A 15192-nucleotide genomic window follows, 5' to 3' on the forward strand; every position below is an offset into this window, starting at 1 on the left:
GAGATCTGGCCACTGCACTCCAGCCTGGGCAACAGAGCGAGACTCCATCTCAAAAAAAAAGAAAAGAAAAGGTAAAGAGGCAGCACACGGTGGCTCATGCCTGAAATCTCTGCACTTTCTTTGGGAGGCCAAGGCGGGAGGATCACGAGGTCAGGAGATCAAGACCCTCCTGGCTAACATGGTGAAGCCCTCTCTACTAAAAATACAAAAAATTAGCCAGGTGTGGTGGCGGGCGCCTGTAGTCCGAGTTACTCGGGAGGCTGAGGCAGGAGAATGGTGTGAATCCCGGAGGCGGAGCTTGCAGTGAGCCGAGATTGCACCACTGCACTCCAGCCTGGGCAAAAGAGCAAGACTCTGTCTCAAAAAAAAAGAAAAAAGAAAAAAAAAGAAAGGCCGAGCACAATGGTTCATGCCTGTAATCCCAGCACTTTGAGAGACCAAGGTGGAAAGGATTGCTTCGGCCCAGAAGTTTGAGACCAGCCTCCACAACATGGAAAAAAATAGAAAAATTAGCCAGATATGGTGTCATGCACCTGTAGTTCCAGCTACTTGGGAGACTAAAGTGGGGGAATCACTTGAGCCCAGGAGTTCTAGGCCGCAGTGTGCTGTGATCGCACCACTACATTCCAGCCTGGGCAAAAGAGCAAGACCCTATAAAAAGAAAGAAAAAGAAAGACAGAAAGAAAGAAAGACGGAAAGAAAGACAGAAAGAGAAAAAAAGAAAGAAAGAAAAGGAAAGAAAGAAAGAAAGAGGAAATTTAACTAGTTCTGAACGATGTATTCGTCTTCTGAATATGTATCATAGTAGAAACTGCTTTTTACAACTTTCATTCATTTATTCAACAAGTATTTATTAATATTTATTGTATACCTACTGGTACCAGACACTATTCTAGGCACCAAGGATAAAGAAGTAAACAAAACAGAGTTCCTACCCTTGTTGAGTTCACATTCTAGTAGGGAACATACAGTAAACAAGTAAGCCAATCCATAGATAATATAACATCAGTTCATAATAAGGGCTGTGTAGAAAAATAGAGCAGGGGCTGGTCACAGTGGCTCATGCCTATAATCCCAGTACTTTGGGAGGCTGAGGCAGGTAGATCGCCTGAGGTCAGGAGTTCCAGATCAGCCTGGCCAACATGGCGAGACCCCCGTCTCTGCTAAAAATACAAAAATTAGCTGGGCATGGTGGCGCATGCCTGTGGTCCCAGCTACTTGAGAGGCTGAGGCAGGAGAATCGCTTGAACCTGGGAGGCGGAGGTTGCAGTGAGCCGAGATCGCGCCACTGCATTCCAGCCTGGGTGCAATGAGACAGAGTGAGACCTGTCTCAAAAATAAATAAATTAAATTAATAATAATAATAATAATAAAAGTTAAACTTTAAAATAGAGCAGAGTCGGGGATAGAGAAGGATGGGGCAGAGTGACACTTCAGACAGAGTTGTCAGGAAAAGGCCCTCGGAAAGTGAATAAAGGTGGAGAAGTCAGGCAAACACCTGACTGTAGAACATCCCAGGCCAAGAGAAAGGCAAGGGCAAAGGCCTCTGGTGGAAACATGGCTAGTTTCTCTGAGGGACAAAAAAGAAAGCCAGCGTGGCCACAGCAGAATAAGAAGGAGGTAGAAAATGTGACGTGAGCCGGGCAGGAACCAGGTCATGTACGGCCTAGAAAGCCATGTAAGGACCTTAGATTTTGTCCAATGTGGCTGGAAGCCATTGGAGGACTGAGAACAGAAATGTGACATGGTCTACTTTTTATTTTGAGAGATCGCTTTGGCTGTTGGGTAAGAAATACACTGAACATACTTTGAAGGGGCAAGAGAGACTTGATCTTTTTTTTCTTTTTGTTTTTCTTACATCTTTTTTACAACTCTGGTAAGGACCTATTTAGAGTTTTTAAATATTTCAGCACCAGTGAAATGGACAGGATTAGTGTAGTGCCCAGTCAAAGGTGCATGAGCTTTAGAATAGTTGCTTTAAAAGTTATGGTAAGGCCGGGCGCGGTGGCTCAAGCCTGTAATCCCAGCACTTTGGGAGGCCGAGGCGGGTGGATCACGAGGTCAGGAGATCGAGACCATCCTGGCTAACATGGTGAAACCCCGTCTCTATTAAAAATACAAAAAACTAGCAGGGCGTGGTGGCGGGCGCCTGTAGTCCCAGCTACTTGGGAGGCTGAGGCGGGAGAATGGCGTGAACCCGGGAGGCGGAGCTTGCAGTGAGCCGAGATCATGCCACTGCACTCCAGCCTGGGAGACACAGCGAGACTCCGTCTCAAAAAAAAAAAAAAAAAAAAAAAAAGTTATGGTAAAGTTCACCTATCCATGAAATGTGAAATGCTTAGGTTGAAAATTACTTCCAACTGTTCTTGAAGATATATGTACCAAGTAACTAATGTAGCTCTGCACGCGTCAGAACCCTAGAGGCAAAGAGCTAAGGTTAGTTTCAACAATGCTTCTTTTAAGAACGTAGATGACAATGCCATTTCAAAGAAAATTGTACAGAAACTGTAAGGCTATCAAGGCAGAGGTAAAGAAGCAAGAGGAAATACTGAAGTAAGAAGCTCTGCATTTTAAATACGCTGTGTGTGCTATTAACCATAAAAACTGCATGTATAAATGTATTCAATCAAAACTCCATTATATGAGATACACTGCTAGTGATTACTCAAAATCCACCACCATCCTCTAACTTTTCCCTTGTGAACTAAACCCCAGTTTGGTTCAGTACAGTGGCATGCCTGGTCTTGGGTGAATCAAGATTGGTCTAAACTGTTCAATGAGAACCCTTCCTTGCCTTTCCACCTTCCTTTGAAAGTGGAGGAGGCCAAATGACCCAGTTCCAGCCAGAAATCTGCTTGGGAGTGTGATCTGGGGGTGTGAATATGATAGTAGAACCTTCTTTTCTTTCTTTTTTGGTAGCATCTGTGAACCATTCACTTTCTAATTGTGGATCACACAGTGTTTTCACAGCTCATGTTACTGTCTTATAACTTCCAGCCCCTCTTTCCACCCCCACTCTTAAATGAAAGATAAAACAAAAAAGGAGGCCAGTTGGAATTTATTTTCCTCCCTCTGTAGCAGATGTTAAAGGTTTAACTTTACTGACAAAAATTGTCGGACACAGCTGGCTGCCCCTTCCCCCTCTCTTCCTGCCTTGTTTGTGGGCATGTGGGCTACTATTCAGGCATGCTGCAACAATGGGGGAAAAGCCAAGAGATTTACCAGGATGCTGGTCCTAATGTCATTAGCCACCAAACCAACACTGTTAGCAGTGGAAGTTATCCGGGTCCTACGGCACCAAAATATGTTACCGTTTGCCAATCTGCAGAGGTCTGCAGCAACCTCAATTCTTGCCTCCTCAGAAGAAAGAATTCGACCAAGGAGCGTAAGGTAGAAGACACTGAGGCAAGTTTTAGAGCAGGAGTGAAAGTTTATTAGAAAACTTTAGAACAGGAGCAAAAGGAAGTAAAGTACACTTGGAAGTGGGCCAAGCGGGCGACTTGAGAGAGTCAAGTGTGCGGTTTGACCTTTTGACTTGGGGTTTTATATGTTGGCGTATTCCCGGGGTCTGCGTCTCTTCCCCGGATTCTTCCTCAGGTGGGTTTCTGCATGCACGGTGGCCTGCCAGCACTTGGGAGGTGAGCATGCCCGGTGTGTTTACTGGAATTGTATGCATGTTCACTGGAGGCATTCTTCCTTACCAGCCCAATGTCCCCAGGAGGTCGTATACCATTAAACTCCACTGTTTTGCCTTAATGTGCATGTGTGAGCTCACTTGCCCAGCTCCTGAGATCTTATCAGGAAACCACTGATCACCAGCTTCAGGTTTTTCCTATCTATAGGGAGACTGCCTTTTCCTAGTACTTGCTCGACCAATTATTATTTTAGAGAGACAGTTAGCAACCACCTGACCATCCATCACCCAATGGTCACCAAATTCCTGGTTGGCGGGGACCCTCTCCTGCCCTGTTCTTTTCTGACTAGTACTGTAATAACACCGTCTGTAACAACACCATCAGCACCTACTTCCAGACTTCTTGTTAAGTAAGAACTAGAAACTCTTGTAGAAAGTCTCTGTAAATTGGGTTTTCTGTTACTTGTAGCCAGTCTTTTTTTTGAGAAAGAGTCTTGCTCTGTCACCCAGGCTGGAGTGTAATGGAGCCATCTCGGCTCACTGCACCTCTGCCTCCCAGGTTCATGCAATTCTCCTGCTTCAGCCTCCCAAGTAGCCGGGATTACAGGCATGTGCCACCAAGCCTGGCTAATTTTGTATTTTTAGTAAAGACTGGGTTTCACCATGTTGGTCAGGTGGGTCTCAAACTCCTGACCTCTACTGATCCACCCGCCTCAGCTGGGATTACAGGTGTGAGCCACTGCACTTGGCCAGGAGCTACACTCTCGATTCAAGACTGCTTTTTCCCCCGCTTCTTTTCTTTCTTTTTTGATGGCATCTGTGAACCATTCACTTTCTAATTGTGGGTCACACAGTGTTTTCATGGCTCAAGTTACTGTTTTATAACTTCCAGCCCCTCTTTCTACCCTAACTCTTAAATGAGAGATAAAACAAAAAAGGAGGCCAGTTGGAATTTATTTTCTCCCTCTGTAGCAGAGGTTAAATTCAAACTTTTAACTGAGGGAATATTAAAGGCAGCATCTTTTTATCCCAGAGCCGCTCCCCCTCGCATTTGAAGGCACAGCCCTCAGGAGGAAGCCTCAGGGGCCTTTTCATCCAGGGTGTGGAGGGAGGGCTCTGAAGCTGGGTGCAGCCTCCCCTGCACCACTTCCCCACTGTGGGCCTTGGGCAAGATTTTAAATCACTCTGGGTCACAGTTTACTCATCTGAAGGGGGTTGGATTAAAGAATCTTGGAAGTTTTTCTAGTTCCTGAGTCAATAAATTGCCTCAAAAAATTGAATGTAAAACCACTGGCCATTTTTAGAAAAAAGTTACTTTCCCAATTTTTTTTTTTTTTTTTTTTTTGAGAGACAGGGTCTTGCATTGTCACCCAGGCTAGAGTGCTGTGGCACCATCATAGCTCATAACTGCCAGCCAGGTTCAGACAAGCCTCCCGCCTCACCCTCCAGAGTAGCTGAGACTACAGGTGCACACCACTGCACCTGGCTCATTTTTGTTTTTTGTTTTTTGTTTTTTGTTTTTTTTTTTTGTAGCGATGGGGGTCTCTGCACCCGGTCACTTTCCCTCTTTATTCTACTTCCTTTTCTCAATAACCAGAGATCATCTCATTAATTTGGTTTTATGAGAGTTTATTGCTAATCTTAGTCATTTGGGGTGAAGATCCTCAGTTAAGGTAAATATTTGAGAAGCTGCCCTTTAATTCAGATCCATAGTTTTAATCTGTTTAGAGTTTCACAGGACAAATAATAGTACTTCTCTGCTCTGCTTCAGTACTTTCGGGGTTTTTGTTTTGTTTTGTTTTGTTTTGAGACAGAGTCTCACTCTGTCACCCAAGCTAGAGTGCAGTAGCACCATCTTGGCTCACTGCAACCTCTGCCTCCGAGGTTGAAACAATTCTCCTACCTCAGCCTCCTGAGTAACTGAGATTATAGGCGCGGGCAACCATGCCTGGCCAATTTTGTATTTTTATTAGAGACAGGGTTTCACCATGTTGGTCGAGCTGGTCTCGAACTCCTGACCTCAAGTGATCCACCCACCTTAGCCTCCCAAAAGTGCTGGGAATAAAGGCGTGAGCCACCTCGCCCAACTGCTTTAGTAGTTTCCCCCCGCACCCCCCCACCCGCCCCAAGACAGAGTCTTGCTCTGTGGCGCAGGCTGGAGTGCAGTGGTGCAATCTCGGCTCAGTGCACCCTCTGCCTCCCGGGTTCAAGCGATTCTCCTGCCTTGGCCTCCCCAGTAGCTGGGATTACAGGCGCGAGCCTTTATGCCCTGCTAATTTTTGTAATTTTAGTAGAGATGGGGTTTCACCAAGTTGGCCAGGCTGGTATAAACTGACCTCAGGTGATCTGCCCACCTCAGCCTCCCAAAGTACTGGGATTACAGGGGTGAGCCACTGTGCCTGGCCTGTGCTTCAGTACTTTTGATGTGAGAGGTATTTATTGTTCATGCCTGACCATAATACCTGTATGTTATTAAATTATCTCTCTTTCTGTCTTTCTCTCTCTCTCTATCTCTCTCTCTCTCACACACACACACACACACACACACACTCTCTCTCTCTCTCTCTCTGATCCTTCTGGCTAAATCAGTTTTCCAAATCTTTTGACTTCTGTCCTGCATAGCAGCTCCACCTGATTCATAAGCGTCCAGTCTTTTTTTCTCATTCCCACTCTGATATTCACAGTCACCTCACAGCCCTCAGACTACAGATCTTATGGGTGTCAACTTCTCCGGGGTGCCTTTCTAGATACCCAGGCTGGATTCTTTGGAAAACAATGGATGAAAGAGAAAATGAAGGGTGAAAAAGCAACTTTCCTTGCTCTTTCTTCTTGAGGACTAGACCAGCATGGTGAACAGGAGCACTTTCACAGGCAGTCAGGGCCACCGTAACAGAGAAATAAAAGCTCTTGCTCAAGTAGAGAGAGAAAAAGCAAGATCCAAGCTCACACAATTCCACCTCTGATTTAACTCCAGAAAATGCCTGAGGCCAATTCACTTAAGACTTATTTAAATTTTATAGCTCATTTTTACTACAGCATCGTGAGCCTCTTATTCTGCCCAATTTTGTCATATTTCAACAAATGAAAAGGGATTTTGCTGTTAAGCTGCCTAAAGAACAGAAACATTTGCTGAAGAGAAATACAAGAAGCCAAGGAACATAGACCTGGTTATTATTTCTCATCATTATCACCCAAGAACATCTAGCACGCCTTTTTCTTCTTCCTTGTGAGGAAGCTGGAAGCTTCAAGGACCAAGACTGAGCCACATGCTTTTCATTTCCTGACCTCCTCCCTGGGCCTCCACAACACCCGCTGCACACACAAAGTCTCCATCCTCTGCTTGCAGACTTGGGCCCCACCACTTCTACCTTTTATTCAGAAGTAAATGAGGCATAAAAAGTCAATACTCTGCATACTTATCAGCTCCAAATGATAAACATCTGCCTTCTGGCCCTATCCATTCCCTTGATCTGTACTGACCCTTGCGTGGCTCCAAGCCTTCTCAGGTTTATGAAGCACTTTCACGTTCATTAATCTCAGAGTCCTCTCCCTAAACCTGAGAGAAGGGTATCTTTCTCTTTGTATTACAGAACAGAAAATGGCTGGGCAAAGGGGAGGTGACTGGCCAAGGTCACACAGGTCAGTGGCAGACCCAGAACTCTAACCCCTAGTCCAGAGTTTATTTTTCTATAACCTGTACAAGGTTCTCCCTTGTAAGAGTAGAGACATACATAAATCTGAGCCTTACTGGGCAATGTTGGGTTCCAGAAAAAATAGTCTCAGAAGCCGGTCACGGTGGCTCACACCTGTAATCCCAGCACTTTGGGAGGCTGAGGTGGGCGGATAGCTTGAGTTCAGAAGTTCGAGACCTGCCCCAGCAATATGGCAAAACCCTGTCTCTGCAAAAAAAAAACGCAAAAAAAAACACAAAAAATGAGCTGAGTATGATGGCACACATCTGTAGTCCCAGCTACTCAGGAGGCTGAGGTGAGAGGGTCAACTGAGTCCAGGCAATGGAGGCTGTGCTGAGCTGAGATTGTACCACTGTACTTCAGCCTAAGTGACAGAGTGAGACTCTGTCTCAAGAGGAAAAAAAAAAAAGTCTCAGAAGATACAGAATGAAGTAGTACTAAGAACTCAGGCTATGGAGCCAGAGAACCAAAGTGTGGATCGGAACTCTACCTGCTAATAACTGTATGATGCTGTGTAATTTCGGGAGGCTTCATTCACACAATGCTTCATGTGAATTGCTCCCCCATGTGAATGATGACTAAGGTCTTCAGGGCAGGTGTCTTGGGAATTACATGACTTCCCTGTGACTCAATAGTTCCATTGGAGAAACGGGCATAATGAGAACTATTTCCAAGGCTGTCATGGCAACTGAATAAAACAAAGCCTACAAAGAGCAGATAAAGCCTGGCCCAATCACAGATGCCCCAGATGCCCTGTCTCCTTTGAGGACGATTTCCCTCATCCCCACCCCACTGCGTATTATCCCTTGTTGTGGAAATGCTTGCCTCCAGTGAACGGCTTCCCCTCCATGCCCTTGGCGACTCCCACAGCTGGGACATCCCATAATCTATATTGTGTCAGGCACTGCACTAAGCCCAAGCATGCATGCTCTTCCTCGATCCCCATGTTGCAGGATCTCCCCCACCCTTTCACTAATCCAGACCCTCACTGAAGAATGAGCACCCCAAGTTGCTCCAGGAACACCTGGAAAACGGGATTCTCATCTCAGTACTGCCATTAACAATCAAGGTGACCAACAGGCCCGGGATGTCGCTGCTCTGAGTCCCAACTAATTCATCTACCAGGAAAGGTATCTCAATACCTGTCCTGTCTCTTAAGAGAATTGCTGTCTCTATAAACAGGATGAATCATGTGAAGCTGTAAATGAGAGCAGGGAAGAAGGTGAATTCAATGTAAGAGGCTCTGAGTTATTGTTGAAAGAAATGGCCAGGCTCTTACTAACTGCTGAGAACCCCATTTTAAAATTTACCTCTGGGTCAGGCATGGTGGTTCATGCCTATAATCCCAGTACTTTGGGAGGCCAAGGAGGGAGGATCGGTTGAACTCAGAAGTTCAAGACCAGCCTGGGCAACAAAGTGAAAGCTTATCTCTACAAAAAAATTAAAAATTAGCTGAGCGTGGTGGTGTGTGCCTGTAGTCCCAGCTACTCAGCAGGCTGAGATGGAAGGATCACTTGAGCCCAAGAAGTCAAGTCTGCAGTGAGCCATGATCACGTTGTGCCTGTACACTCCAGCCTGGGCGACAGAGCAAGACACTGTCTCAAAAAATAAAAATAAAAATCTACCTCTGAGGGCCGGGTATGGTGGCTCACGCCTGTAATTCCAGTACTTTGGGAGGCTGAGGCGGGCAGATCACTGGAGGTCAGGAGTTTGACACCGGCCTGACCAACATGGTGAAACCCCATCTTTACTAAAAATACAAAAATTAGCAAGGTGTGGTGGGACAGGCCTGTAATTCCAGTTACTTGGGAGGCTGAGGCAGGAGAATCCCTTGAGCCTGGGAGGTGGAGGTTGCAGTGAGCCGAGATGGCACCATTTCACTCAAGCCTGGGTGACAAAAGCATAACTCTGACTCAAAAAAAAAAAATCTTCCTCTGAGAAGTACAAGCAGAACCTAACAGTACTGGAGGCAGAAGTCTAAACACAAACACACTGAGAAGATAGAAAGCTTCATGTAATGTGCTATACAGTGCTAGAAAGGAGAACATGAGGGAATTCCCGCTGAACTATACTAGGACTCCTAGACTAAGGCGGGGACAGACATCAGAGAGCCTTAGGATACCCTGCAGACCTCTTCTGTACTCCTGGTTTCAAGGTGACCATGTGGACTGAGGGCCAAATTACTGCCAATCAGATCCAGCCCGCCTGTATGTCTCTTACCTGTGCAAACCCATGGGCAACCACAGGGACTCCTCCCTCTTTTCTTTCCCCTGCTCTCCTTTGCATAGCTTTAAATAATGGAAAAGTAGCAGAGTCCCTGAAGTTAGATATGGGATAGTACATGTTTCTGAATGCACATTCCCCATGGAGTATATTTATGGGACAATAGGGTGTCATATATGACTTAGAAACTCCCCTAGAGAACTAAGATGTGAACAGGCCAGAGATGTTCCTTCCATTCCACGTGCGTGTGCCAAGCACCTGCTGCCACACACCAGGCCTGCACTGGGCACTGGACATAGAAAGGGGCAGAAAGCATGAGCCTGGGCCCCCAAGGGTTCATGCCATAATGGTGGGGCAAGGAGGATTTTGGTTCTGGCCATTTGCTTTCATTATTATCTCCACTGCTTTCATTGGTTTTTTGGGTTTTTTGTTTTGGTTTGGTTTGGTTTGGTTTGAGATGGAGTCTCGCTCGCGGCTCACTGCAACCTCTGCCTCTTGGATTGATGTGATTCTTGTGCCTCAGCCTCCTGTAGCTGGGATTACAGGCCCGTGCCACCACACCCAGCTAATTTTTGTATTTTTAGTAGAGACAGGGTTTTATCATGTTGGCCAGACTGCTGTTGAACTCCTGACCTCAAATGATCCGCCAGCCTCAGTCTCCGAAAGTGCTGGGATTACCGGAGTGAGTCGCCATGCCTGGCCTAGGTTTTTATTATTATTATTATTATTATTTACTATGTCTTTTTTTTTTCCAGGATGATGGGGGTGAGAGGACAATAGCCCCAGCATCTGGTCATAATTTGTAAATCTCGACATTCTCCCTAACACCAGCTGGAAATACTTCATGCTCTAGCATCATGGCAAACAATAAGCATCCATCTTATTTCAAGACTGTGATAAAATGAAAGAGATGGTTATTTGCCTTATTTTTTGTCTTTTTTTTTTTTCCTTTTATAAAAACAGTAAGTTGTTTGCAGTGCCTTAAAAGAATACTACTTTAATAAAAGCCAGCCTTTACCTTAAAGTCTTTATTCAACAGTGAGGTTTGTCAGATACCAAGGGCTGGTTTCTTCTGAAAATCATTAAAGGTCTGGCTCCGAAGGTGTGCAAGCCACAATTAACCGGGGCCAGCCTTTGTTTTCCTAGGCTCTGCTGCCCCCTGTCAGAAGCTAAGAATGTTACAGGAAATAGAATATTTTGAACAAAGGTTTTCACAGAACAGCAGTTTTACGCTCTTACCAGGTGATGAAATAGAATACTCTCCCACCTTGTGAATGAAGACCAAAGAATTATTTGCTTAAAAATATGCCTATTTGCTTGGCTGCTTAGACGTTCTTGCACAACTCCCAGCAGTAATCACCTGTCTGAAATAATTCAGGCAGCGGCTGTCATTCACTGAGTCCATCTGCACATATACAGGGAGCAGCAGACGGATGCTGGGGGCGTGAGGGTGAGTTGTGTGTCCATCCCACGTCGTCACGCTGTTCACAGACCATCGGGGAAGACGAGTGAACAGACGACTTCCACGTCGTAGAGCGAGGGAGAAGTGTGTGTGCCCCAGGTGCTGGGGAAGCACACAATGCAGCACCTTCGCCAGAGATGTCCTAATGAAGTCGAAGGAGTCCATTCTCAAAGAACTAGTGGGGACCACCCAGCTGAAGGGGAAGCAAAGGGCTTTTCTGAATAGTGGCAACTGCATGTGCCAAGGCAGAGGCCCCTGGAAGAGGGTGGCAAGTTCTGGCAATAGCAAGAGGGGACTGAATTATGTGGTGGTCCTACTCTGAACACCCCAGCTGCTACTCTGCTGCCTGGCAACTGGTGGTCCCCAGGCTACTTCATCTCCCATTGCCTCAGTGTATGGCCAGGTCAGAGGCCAAGACAAAGGCAAGGAAAAGGGACCCTAGAGGGGCATCCAAGGCACACTAAAGTGCTGGCAGTTGCCTTGTGTCCTGCATGCATCCTTTTTTTTTTTTTTTTTTTTTTTACTTTATTAAAATACTGAGTTTTGTTTCACATGTATATTTTTGTCTCCCCACCATTTCCATGTCTGACCACTGCTACTACTATGTCCTATCATAACATTCCATACACACTTAAAACCAAGCAAAGGGTGGAGCCCCATCTTTAAAAACTAAACAGGCATTTTGGACAACACATTCTTGACAACACTTATCAAACATGGTAGGGAAAGTTCTCACTCTGCATTATAAAAACGACAGCCAGATATCAACTATTACAGAAATGAAATAAGACGGAAAATTTTTAACAAATTGTTTAAACTATTTTCTTAAAGAGACTTCCTCCACTGCCAGAGATCTTGAATAGCCTCCCGCTCAGTCGTACGGAAGCAATTCTTCACATAATTGATGAACTTGGCTTCCACTCTGCGAAGAAAGCCACCTTTTTCTATACTTGCTTGCATTTTTGCTTTAATGTCTTCTACAGAACTAGGTCTTTTTGGTGTTTTAGGAATTTTTTCCAGTTTTTTGAAGGATTCTTGTCCTTTTGATCTTGGTGTTGATGATGGTTTTGAGTCTTTTCCATTCTGATTTGACTTCTATGCATTTTTGGCTCGAGTATCTCAAATAGATTTTTTCACTGGTGCTTTTTCTTCAGCTTCCTCATCATCAAAATCATCATCTTCTTCGTCATCATTATCTTCATCATCATCTTCAGCAGCAGCAAGTTTTACTTTTTTCTGTGGAACCTTGCTACCACTTCCAGGGGCAGACCACTTTCCTGATATACTTAAGAGTTTCACATCCTCCTCCTCTTCATCTTCTGACTCTGCATCTTCCTCCACAGCTACTAAGTGCTGTCCACTAATATGCACTGGACCTGAACCACACTTCAACCTTAAGACCACTGGTGGTGTGATTTCAAAGCCCCCAAGGGAAACCGTTGGCTGTACAGACATTTTCTTTTTTCGTTTTTGTTTTTGTTTTCGTTTGTTTTTTTTGAGACAGGGTCTTGCTCTGTTACCCAGGCTGGAGTGTAGTGGTGCAATCTCGGCTCACTGCACGCTCCGCCTCCCGGGTTCACGCCATTCTCCTGCCTCAGCCTCCCGAGAAGCTGGGACTGCAGGCGCCCGCCACCACGCCTGGCTAATTTTTTTTGTATTTCTAGTAGAGACGGGGTTTCACCATGTTAGCCAGGATGGTCTCGATCTCCTGACCTCGTGATCCGCCCGCCTTGGCCTCCCAAAGTGCTGGGATTTACAGGTATGAGTCACCGCAGACATTTTCAAAGTTGCCAGTGTTACTTGATTTGGACTACCTTCGTAATTCATTGCCTCTGCTTCAACAACGTACAATTCATCCTCTGCACCAGCCCCTAAACTGACCGTTCTTAAACAACTGGTGCTCGTTTTCATCATTATCCACCTTAAAGTGATCATCTTTGTCGGCCTTTAGTTCACAACCGAAAAGACTGTTTTGGGGCCTCGGGGGGCTCATGTCCACATCCATCGTGTCTTCCATCAGGTGGCGGCGGGCACTTCGGTGGGAGAGAAGGCGGACGGAGATAAACCGACGCTGCCCCACAGAATAGCCGCGTAGGACAGAATCATACCAGGAATGTTCTGTGTGCATTCTGTCCACATCCACAAGAGTTCAAATATTTTGCTATCTGGCCGGGCGCAGTGGCTCACGCCTGCAATTCCAGCACTTTAGGTAGCTGAGGTAGGTGGATCACTTGAGCCCAGGAGATAGAGACCAGCCTGGCCAACATGGCAAAACCCCATCTCTAAAAAAACACAAAAATTACCTGAGCATGGTGGTATGTGCCTGTAAGTCCCACCTACTCAGGAGGCTGAGGTGGGAGAATCAGCCGACCGAGCCCAGGAGGTTGAGGCTGCAGTGAGCCGAGATCATGCCACTGCACTCCAGCCTGAGCAACAGAGTGAGAACTTGTCTCAAAATATATATATGTGGGGGGGGGGGGGGGCACACACGCTAACTGAGGACACTATCTCAAAACCTGAAGAGAAAGGGCATCACTAAATAGCCAACAGAGATTTGGACATAATCAGAGCTACTGTTCACAAAATGACACAAGGAAACACCAAGCAGGGAGTAAACAGTGATCATCTGTGGGATTTGAAAACTCGACCTCCAGGAAACACCTAGATTGATTGCTCATAAAACTATTTCCTCTGCCCAGCTGCCCAACGTCTGGGAAGTGAGGAGCGCCTCTGCCTGGCTGCTGTGCAACCCTCCAAGTGTGAAGTGACAGCCTTGTGTGTGATATTTCTGCCCTCCCCAAGTTAGCATTTTCAACATTAAAGTTTACTTTTTTTTTTTTTTTTTTTGAGACGGAGTCATGCTCTGTCGCCCAGGCTGGAGTGCAGTGGCCGGATCTCAGCTCACTGCAAGCTCCGCCTCCCGGGTTCACGCCATTCTCCTGCCTCAGCCTCCCAAGTAGCTGGGACTACAGGCGCCCGCCACTTCGCCCGGCTAGTTTTTTGTATTTTTTAGTAGAGACGGGGTTTCACCGTGTTAGCCAGGATGGTCTCGATCTCCTGACGTCGTGATCCGCCCGTCTCGGCCTCCCAAAGTGCTGGGATTACAGGCTTGAGCCACCGCGCCCGGCCTAAAGTTTACTTTTTAATTGAAAGTTTTAAATTGGAGAATAAAAAAAAAAAACTATTTCCCCTCAGTCCTAAACTTGTTTCACTTCATGAAACCAGTTAACTAAGTGACAAAAGAAAGTTTTGTCTTTATCAGAGTACACACACATGCCAAGGCATTAATTATTTACAATTTTCCATTATTTAATTTCCATTTAGTGCCTCATCTTTCAATGAGCCATATGTTTTCCCTTTGAACAGGGTTTTGGCAAAATTTTTCCATTTTTTTATGTCGCTGTAATTCATTCTCTATCAAACATTAAATATTCATTTATTTCTATACTCTGTAATAAGGTTTTCCATCCTTCTGGTCTCCTGGTGACTTTGACTTTATCAGTCCTATTGAATTTTGGTAAAAAAATCATATACTTCTCATTAGTTCAGAACAACAGGGTTAAAAACTAATTTTGATAGTTAAAATAGCTGAAAATAGCCGGGCACGGTGGCTCAGACTTGTAATCCCAGCACTTTGGGAGGCTGAGGCGGGCAGATCACGAGGTCAGGAGATCGAGACCATCCCGGCTAACAGGGTGAAACCCCGTCTCTACTAAAAATACAAAAAAAAAAAAAAATTAGCTGGGCGAGGTGGCGGGCGCCTGTAGTCCCAGCTACTCGGGAGGCTGAGGCAGGAGAATGGCGTGAACCCGGGAGGCGGAGCTTGCAGTGACCAGAGATCGCGCCACTGCACTCCAGCCTGGGCGACAGAGCGAGACTCCGTCTCAAAAAAAAAAAAAAAAAAAGCTGAAAATAACACTGAATACATGCATCAGTGGCAAGAGCATCAGCTTGGAGTCAGACCAGCCATGCTTGAAATAACTGCACCATCAATTAACCTCTCTTAGCCTTAATTTTCTCATCTGTGCAGTTGGCATAAGAAGTGTCTACTTCTTAAAGGTGCTGTGAGAAATAAGTGAGCAAATGAATGCTAATGCATTTGGAAATTATAAAGCACTAATCAGATGTAAAAGCGTGTTCTTAAATTACTTACTGAATGAATGTAGGTTTTATAATTTTTC

At 45.5% G+C, this 15192-nt stretch overlaps 1 pseudogene; it reads right to left on the reverse strand.

The window, feature by feature from the left end:
• Positions 1 to 11518: 11518 nt before the first annotated feature.
• LOC697644 (nucleophosmin-like) lies at positions 11519 to 13028 on the reverse strand (annotated as a pseudogene).
• Positions 13029 to 15192: the final 2164 nt, after the last annotated feature.

Source organism: Macaca mulatta, chromosome 12 (genome assembly GCF_049350105.2).
Source record: "Macaca mulatta isolate MMU2019108-1 chromosome 12, T2T-MMU8v2.0, whole genome shotgun sequence".
Classification (NCBI taxonomy): Eukaryota; Metazoa; Chordata; class Mammalia; order Primates; family Cercopithecidae; genus Macaca; species Macaca mulatta.